Here is an 8878-nt window from a genome sequence, read left to right on the forward strand (position 1 = left end):
AGAATGCATCAGATACTGTATTTACGATTAGCACAGCTTCTCCCTGTATCCCTCAGTCTTCCCGCTCTTTCACGCAACCCATCACCTTTTCCTTTGTGTAACAAGATGTCATATCTGTTCCGCCCGCTAGTGCCGTTTTCCTTTATGACGTAATTTGTAATCAAGTTATGACTTAATTATGTGTATGTGTAATTCTGTGTGATTAGTTAGGTATTTAGTAAATAAATAATTAAACCCAATTTTGTATTGCTGATTCAAATTGTTAGCCAGGGTTCGTGCAGACAACCAAGAATTTACAACTTTCAGATGAGACTGAATTAAGATGACGATTGATATTGACTGCTATTGATGTAAAATATTACTAGGTCTTTAAGAGTTTATTCGGAAGATAACATCTCTATAAATATTATTTTGTGGTGCCGACTCTCTAGTTAATTACATTTACATGATTAGCTCAATCAGGTAATATTAATTACAGAGAAATTATTTTATAAAATAGCATGTCATATCACTTAATCCGGCATGGCCAAAGACACGACAGTGTATTACTGTGTTGGTGTGTTTCACAACCAGGGGCTATGTATAATAGTCTACCAGGGCAGTGTTTCCTCTACCACCTCTGGGCATTATTGCCACTAGTACATAATCAAAACTCAGGGGCCATATCCTCAGGCCAGGAACAACACACACACACACACACACACACACACACACACACACACACACACACACACACACACACACACACACACACACACACACACACACACACACACACACACACACACACAGGGCTGATCCGTAAACCCTATAGTGCCAGCTGTGAGTCATGGCAGCCTGTTGACACCCTGTGACTGTGATATATGTCAGTGGATGTATGTGTAATTAGGCCTTGGCAGGGACTCAACACTTACTTAGCTCCACTCTATTATCTGTCCAAGCCCAAGCCCCTGCTAACACTACAGCCACACTGATGAGTTAAGCTAATGGAATAAACCCTCTCTCTCTGTTACGTCTGTTTACTCTCATTTTTGCTGGTTGTTAAAACATTTTGATTAAACGAGTTTAGACTTGTTTAGACTTTTATGAAAGCATTGCATGTGATATGGTGGAATGATTCAGATGTGCATAGGTGTGTATTCTTCTTTAATTTGAAACCTGAATCATGCATCCATACTTATGGTAAAGCTATAAAAATACTAAAATGACAACAAAACAAAATAATATAACATATATATTTTTGTTTATGATAGGGTAATAGCAGTTTTACTAAGCTCATAAGGCATTGAGTTATATTATACAAAACGAAAATATAAACGCAACATGTAAAGGGTTGGTCTCATGTTTCATGAGCTGAAATAAAAGATCCCAGAAATATCCCGTATGCACAAAAAAGCTTATTTCTAAAAATGTGTATGCACAAATTTGTTTATATCCCTGTTAGTGAGTATTTCTCCTTTGCCAAGATAAACCATATACCTGACAGGTGTGGCATATCAAGAAGCTGATTAAACGGCATGACCATTACAGTGGCGCAGCATGTGCTGGGGACAATAAAAGGCCACTCTAAAATGTGCAGTTTTGTCACACAACACAATGCCACAGATGTCAGAAGTTTTGAGGGAGCATGCAATTGGCCCAGAGCTGTTGCTGGAGAATTGAATGCTAATTTCTCTACCATAAGCCACTTCCAACATTGTTTTAGAGAATTGGTGTTCCATTTCCCTCATTAAAATGAAAATCAATATATAACATTTTTCTGGATTTTGTTGTTGTTATTCTGTCTCTCACTGTTCAAATAAACCTACCATTAAAATTATAGACTGATAATTTGTTTGTTAGTGGGCAAACATAAAAAATCAGTAGGGGATCAAATACTTTTTTCCCTCACTGTATCTAAGTGTCAAATGATCTCAGTATATTTACACACCTGTTCTGAAAGGCCCCAGAGTCTGAAACACCACTAAGCAAGGGACACCACTGTTAGATGAATTTAGTAACTATGTGTTCATTAACCAATTCAATTAAACTACTCAGTCTGCTATATCAGGATTTGTAGGATACTGATAGAAGGTCTATATACCTCACATTTCATCATAAATGTCCCTCCTCCTCTCAGATACTATGGCAATATAGTTCACAAGCCTTCTCATTGTCTGCCACCTGTTAAACAATCTAAGACAAGCCCAAGGTCTCTCCCCTCCCTGGGTAGGGACAGAATGTCCTGTAAGGAACACAGTATTCCAGCCGGTCTGATGATAGCTCCAAAAAACTGTAATATCTTATGTTTCACGGAATCGTGGCTAGCGTGTTAGAACAGCACACTCCGAACAGCACACTCCGGTAAGACGTGAAACATAAACAACAGCTTATGCACGAAATCTAGGGAAGTCTCTAGATTTCTCTCGCCTGAAGTAGAGTATCTTGTGATACTTGTGATTCTTTGCCTAGAGAGTTTTCAGTTATACTTTTCATGGCAGTCTATTTAACACCACAGATTGATGCTTGCACTAGGACCGCACTCAGTCAGCTGTATAAGGAAATAATGTCACGGTTTTCATATGGTGAAGGAGAGTCGGACCAAACTGCAGCGTGTATATTGCGATCCATGTCTAATCAAACAACGTAAACACGAATAAACACAAACACTACAAAACAATAAACGAAACGAAAACCGAAAACAGCCTATACTTGTGTCAACTAACACAGCACAAGGACATCAAGACACTCAGGACAATCACCCACAATACAATCAAAGACTATGGCTGCCAAAATATGGTTCCCAATCAGAGACAACGATAAACACCTGTCTCTGATTGAGAACCACTTCAGACAGCCATAGACTTTCCTAGAACACCCCACTAAGCTACAATCCCACTAAGCTACACACCACATACAAAAACCCATGTCACACCCTGGCCTGACCAAATACATGAAGAAAAACACAACATACTTCGACCAGGGCGTGACAAATAAGCAAATAGGAAAACGCTCACCCAGAGGCGGCGCTCCTAGCGGCCAGAGACTTTAATGCAGGGAAACTTAAATCAGTTCTACCTAATTTCTATCAACATGTTAAATGTACAACCATAGGGAAAAACATTCTAGATCACCTGTACTCCACACACAGAGACACGTACAAAGTTCCCCCTTGCCCTCTATTTGGTAAATCCGACAACAATTCTATCCTCCTGATTCCTGCTTACAAGCAACAATTAAAGCAGAAGCACCAGTGACTCGGTCTATAAACAAAGTGGTCAGGTGAAGCAGATGCTAAACTACATAACTGTTTTGCTAGCACTGACTGGAACATGTTCCGGGATTCTTCCGATGGCATTGAGGAATAAACCACATCATTCACTGGCTTTATCAATAAGTGCATTAAGGATGACATCCCCACACTGACTGTACGTACATACCCCAACCAGAAGCCATGGAATACAGGCAACATTTGCACTGAGCTAAAGGGTAGAGCTGCCGCTTTCAAGGAGCGGGACTCTAACCCGGAAGCTTATAAGAAATCCTGCTATGCCCTCTGACGAACCATCAAACAGGCAAAGCGTCAATACAGGGCTAAGATTGAATCGTACTACACCGGCTTCGACGCTCGTCTTATGTGGCAGGGCTTGCAAACTATTACAGACTACAAAGGGAAGCACAGCCGCGAGCTGCCCAATGACACGAGCCTACCAGACGAGCTAAATGCCTTTTATGCACGCTTTGATGCAAGCAACAATGAGGCAAGCATGAGAGCAACTGTTCCGGACAACTGTGTCATCATGCTCTCCGTAGCCGACATGAGAAAGACCTTTAAACAGGTCAACATTCACAAGGCTGCGTGGCCAGATGGATTACCAGGACATGTGCTCCGGGCATGTGCTGATTAACTGGCAGGTGTCTTCACTGACATTTTCAACATGATTGATTGAGTCTGATTGAGTCTGTAATACAAACGTATTTCAAGCAGACCTCCATAGTCCCTGTGTCCAAGAATATGAAGGCAACCTGCCCAAATGACTACAGACCCGTAGTACTCAAGTCTGTAGCCATGAAGTGCTTTGAAAGGCTCGTAATGACTCACATCAACACCATTATCCCAGAAACCCTAGACCCACTCCAATTTGCATACCACACAAACAGATCCGCAGATGATGCGATCTCTATTGCACTCCACACTGCCCTTCCCCAACTGGACAAAAGGAACACCTACTCCCACCTGGACAAAAGGAAGACCTACGTGAGAATGCTGTTCATTGACTACAGCTCAGCCTTCAACACCGTAGTACCCTCAAAGTTCATCACTAAGCTAAGGATCCTGTTACTAAACACCTTCCTCTGCAGCTAGATCCCGGACTTCATGACGGGCAGCCCCGGGGGGTGAGGGTAGGTAGCAACACATCTGCCATGCTGATCCTCAACACTAGAGCCCTTCAGGGGTGCGTGCTCAGTCCAGAATAACAACCTATCCCTCAACATAACCAAGACTAAGGAGATTTTTGTGGACTACAGGAAAAGGAGGACCAAACACGCCCCCATTCTCATCGACGGGGCTGTAGTGGAGCAGGTTGAGAACTTCAAGTTCCTTGGTGTCCACATCACCAACAAACTGGAATGGTCCAAACACCCGAGACAGACGTGAAGAGGGCACGACACAGCCTATTCCCCCTCAGGAAACTAAAAAGATTTGGCATGGGTTCTCAGATTCTCAAAAGATTCTACAGCTGCAACGTTGAGCTGGTTGCATAACTGCCTGGTATGGCAATTGCTCGGCCTCCGACCGCAAGGCACTACAGAGGCACTACAGAGGGTAGTGCATACGGCCCAGTACATCATTGCCAAACCATAAGACTCCTGAACAGGTAACCAAATGGCTACCCAGACTATTTGCATTGTGTCCCCCCCCTCCCCCAACGCCCCTTTTACGCTGGAAACCTTTAAATGTCTTCAAATGGCCTAGTCAATGCCCAGACCTCAATCCAATTGAGAATATGTGGTATGACTTAAATATTGCTGTACACCAGCGGAACCCATCCAACTTGAAGGAGCTGGAGCAGTTTTGCCTTGAAGAATGGGCAAAAATCCCAGTGGCCAGATGTGCCAAGCTTATAGAGACATATTCCAAGAGGCTTGCAGCTGTAATTGCTGCAAAAGGTGGCTCTACAAAGTATTGACTTTGGGGGGGTGAATAGTTATGTGTGTGTGTGTGTGTGTGTGTGTGTGTGTGTGTGTGTGTGTGTGTGTGTGTGTGTGTGTGTGTGTGTGTGTGTGTGTGTGTGTGTGTGTGTGTGTGTGTGTGTGTGTGTGTGTGTGTATATATATATATAGATATACACCACTGTTCAAAGGTTGAAGGTCACAATGTCCTTGGATTTGAATGATAAGCACTTTTTTTGGTCCATTTAAAATAACATCAAAATTGATCAAAAATACAGTGTAAACATTGTTATGAATGTGGTAAATGACTATTGTAGCTGGAAATGGCAGATTTTTTATGGAAAATCTACATAGGTGTACAAAGGCCCATTATCAGCAACAATCACTTCTGTGTTCCAATGGCACGCTGTATTAGCTAATCCAAGTTTATAATTTTAAAGGGATAATTGATCATTAGAAAGCTCTTTGCAATTATGTTAGCACAGCTGAAAACTGTTGTGCTGATTAAAGAAGAAATAAAACTTGCCTTCTTTAGACTAGTTGAGTATCTGGAGCATCAGCATTTGTGGGTTCAATTACAGGCTCAAAATGGCCAGAAACAAAGACCTTTCTTCTGAAACTCATCAGTCTATTCTCGTTCTGAGAAATGAAGGCTATTCCATGCGAGAAATTGCCAGGAAACTGAAGACCCTGTACAACGCTGCGTACTACTCCCTTCACAGAACAGCGCAATATGGATCTAACCAGTTGCGCCTTCTTCACCATGCTGTCTGTGTGCGTGGACCATTTCAGTTTTTCGGTGATATGTACACTGTGGAACTTAAAACTTTCCACCTTCTCCACTGCTGTCCCGTTGCTGTTTCCTGAGGTCCACAATCATCTCTTTTGTTTTGCTGACATTGAGTGAGAGGTTATATTCCTGACACAACACTCCGAGGGCCCTCACCTCCTCCCTGTAGGCTGTCTCGTCGTTGTTGGTAATCAAGCCTACCACTGTTGTGTCATCGGAAAACTTGATGATTGAGTTGGAGGCGTGCATGGCCACGCAATCATGGGTGAACAGAGAGTACAGGAGGAGGTTTAGAATGCACCCTTGTGGAGCCACAGTATTGAGGGTCAGTGGAGTGGGGATGTTGTTTGGTGGAAGGAGGAATAATGGTCTGGGCCTGTTTTTCATGGTTCAGGCTAGGCTCCTTATTTCCAGTGAAGGGAAATCTTAACACTACAGCATACAATGACATTCTAGATGATTCCGTGCTTCCAACTTTGTGGCAACAGTTTGGGAAAGGCCCTTCCCTGTTCCAACATGACAATGCCCCCATGCACAAAGTGAGGTCCATTCAGAAATGGTTTGTCAAGATCGGTGTGGAAGAACTTGACTGGCTTGCACAGAGCCCTGACCTCTATCCCATCAAACACCTTTGGGATGAATTGGAACGCCAACTGCGAGCCGGGCCTAATCACCCAACATCAGTGCCCGACATCACTAATACTCTTGTTGCTGAATGAAAGAAAGTCCCTGCATCAAAGTTCCAACATCTAGTGGACAGCCTTACCAGAAGAGTGGAGGCTGTTATAGCAGCAAAGGGGGGAGCAACTCCATATTAATGCCCATGATTTTGGTATGAGATGTAATGTATCTTATGAGCACCTGAACTGAACAAAATTATTTGCCCCCTCAGATATGCAAGGAGAGCATCCCATACAATTAGGGGGAGACAAAGTTGTTGTTGGTGCTAAAAAAAGATGTTGAGATGAGTGTTCAGAAATGTTACCAATGTATGATTATTTAGTAAGTATGTGCCAAACCTCCACCTTCAGGAGGGTGGTTGTGTTTGACTGACGGGTACAGAAGCCAGCAGGGCAGAATGATCTGATATACATCTTGATAAATACTTACACTCTCCCAATACTTCAAATTCCCTAGCCTGCAGGAATAAGAAATTAGTCAATTCTAGAGTAACTGTTATGGACAGGGGGGTAAAATTAATATTCTTTAACCTTTTGGTTGTGAAATATCCATAAGTCTACCATTCTAAAATATTTTATTTCTGCTTTTACCATTTTAGCTGTCTGTGTGAGGTTGATACTATTAGAGGAAGATCTATCACTGGAAGGGTTCAGTACCAAGTTGAAATCCCCTGCCATTATTATCTCTGATGAGGGGCACGTTAACTTCAGAAAGATGTCTTGGTAAAAAGTAGGATCATCATGGTTAGGCCCATATACATTCACAATGGTAATGGGCTGAGTGTTAATGGAACCTTGAATTATCACAAACCTTCCCTCTTTGTCTTTAATCTGAGATTGTAGCTGAATGGGGCAATGCTTATTAATGATAATGGCCACACCTCTTGGCCAAGAGGTGAAAGATTAATAGTACACTTGACCCACCCACTATCTCTTTAGTTTACCATGCTTAGAGACAGTCAAGTGTGTCTCTTGAAGAAAAGCTGTATCAACCTTACACTGCTTTAGATCATTCAGAATGTGCTTGCGCTTGACTGAGCATTTAGTACCACTAATTGTAAGTGTCATAAATGTATTGATATTAGGTGCTGACATCTTTCAAGAAGGTAACATAAAGGTAAATAAATAGAAACAACATTTCGTTGAGCATTTACAAATTGTACAAAAATTAAATTATGAAAGTATAAAATGGTCAATATCTCATGAACCAATACCCTGACCCTCCCACAAACCCACCGAACCCCCTCACCAACCGAGGGAGTTAAAAACCCCATGCCCATAGACGCTAGTCTTTAAGATAGATCTACCTTCTATCATCAGCCAAATGAAGTTAATTCTAAGTTATACCTATAGTGCATAAAAGTGTATTAACTGTTCCCTGTAACATGAAAATGTTGTCAGTAGTCACAAAATAAAATGTGATTCAAAGTGGCAAACATCAGCAACCAAAAAGTCTGGACTATTTAGGCCCTCTTTAGAATGTTTCAAAAAATATATAATAAAATACCGATCACTCGCCAAAGCCGCGCTGCGCCTACCAGTGCACTCAAATGTCAATCAATGGGCATTCCCCAAGGCGCCCTGAAACCTGTGCCGTGCAGCAGCAAAAGCGATGACCACAAACAAACCTAAGCAGCCCAGGAAAAAAGACGTCAAGCTATGATTAATAGGTGGAAACCTGCCTCCCGAGTGGCGCAGCCATCGAGGGCACTACATCGCAGTCCTTGCGGCATAGCTACAGCCCCGGGTTCGATCCCAGGCTGTGTAACAGCCGGCTGTGACCGGGAGACCCATGATGCGGTGCACAAGCATCTTCCGGGTTAGTGGTGGGTTTGGCTGGCTGGGATTTCCTTGTCTCATTGCGCTCTAGCGACTCCTTGCGGCAGGCCGGGCACCAGCAAGCTGACACTTTGTCGCCAGTTGGACAGTGTTTCCTCTGACACATTGGTGTGGCTGGCTTCCGGGTTAAGCGAGCAGTGTGTCAAGAAGCAGTGCAGCTTGGCAGGGTCGTGTTTCAGCGGACACATGGCTCTCGACCTTCACCTCTCCCGAATCCGTAGGGGAGTTGCAGCGAAGGGACAAGACTGTAACTACCAATTGGATATCACGAAATTGGGGAGAAAAAAAGGAGAAAAGTAAAAATATTTAAAAAATAATAATAAGTGAAAACCTTTACCAGACGATCACTATCAACCCTCAAATAGGAAATAGGAATAGGGATATTTGGTTGGGCTATGTGTCCCGCTAGCGTTCC

Source organism: Oncorhynchus keta, chromosome 17 (assembly GCF_023373465.1).
Source record: "Oncorhynchus keta strain PuntledgeMale-10-30-2019 chromosome 17, Oket_V2, whole genome shotgun sequence".
In the NCBI taxonomy this organism is placed as follows: Eukaryota; Metazoa; Chordata; class Actinopteri; order Salmoniformes; family Salmonidae; genus Oncorhynchus; species Oncorhynchus keta.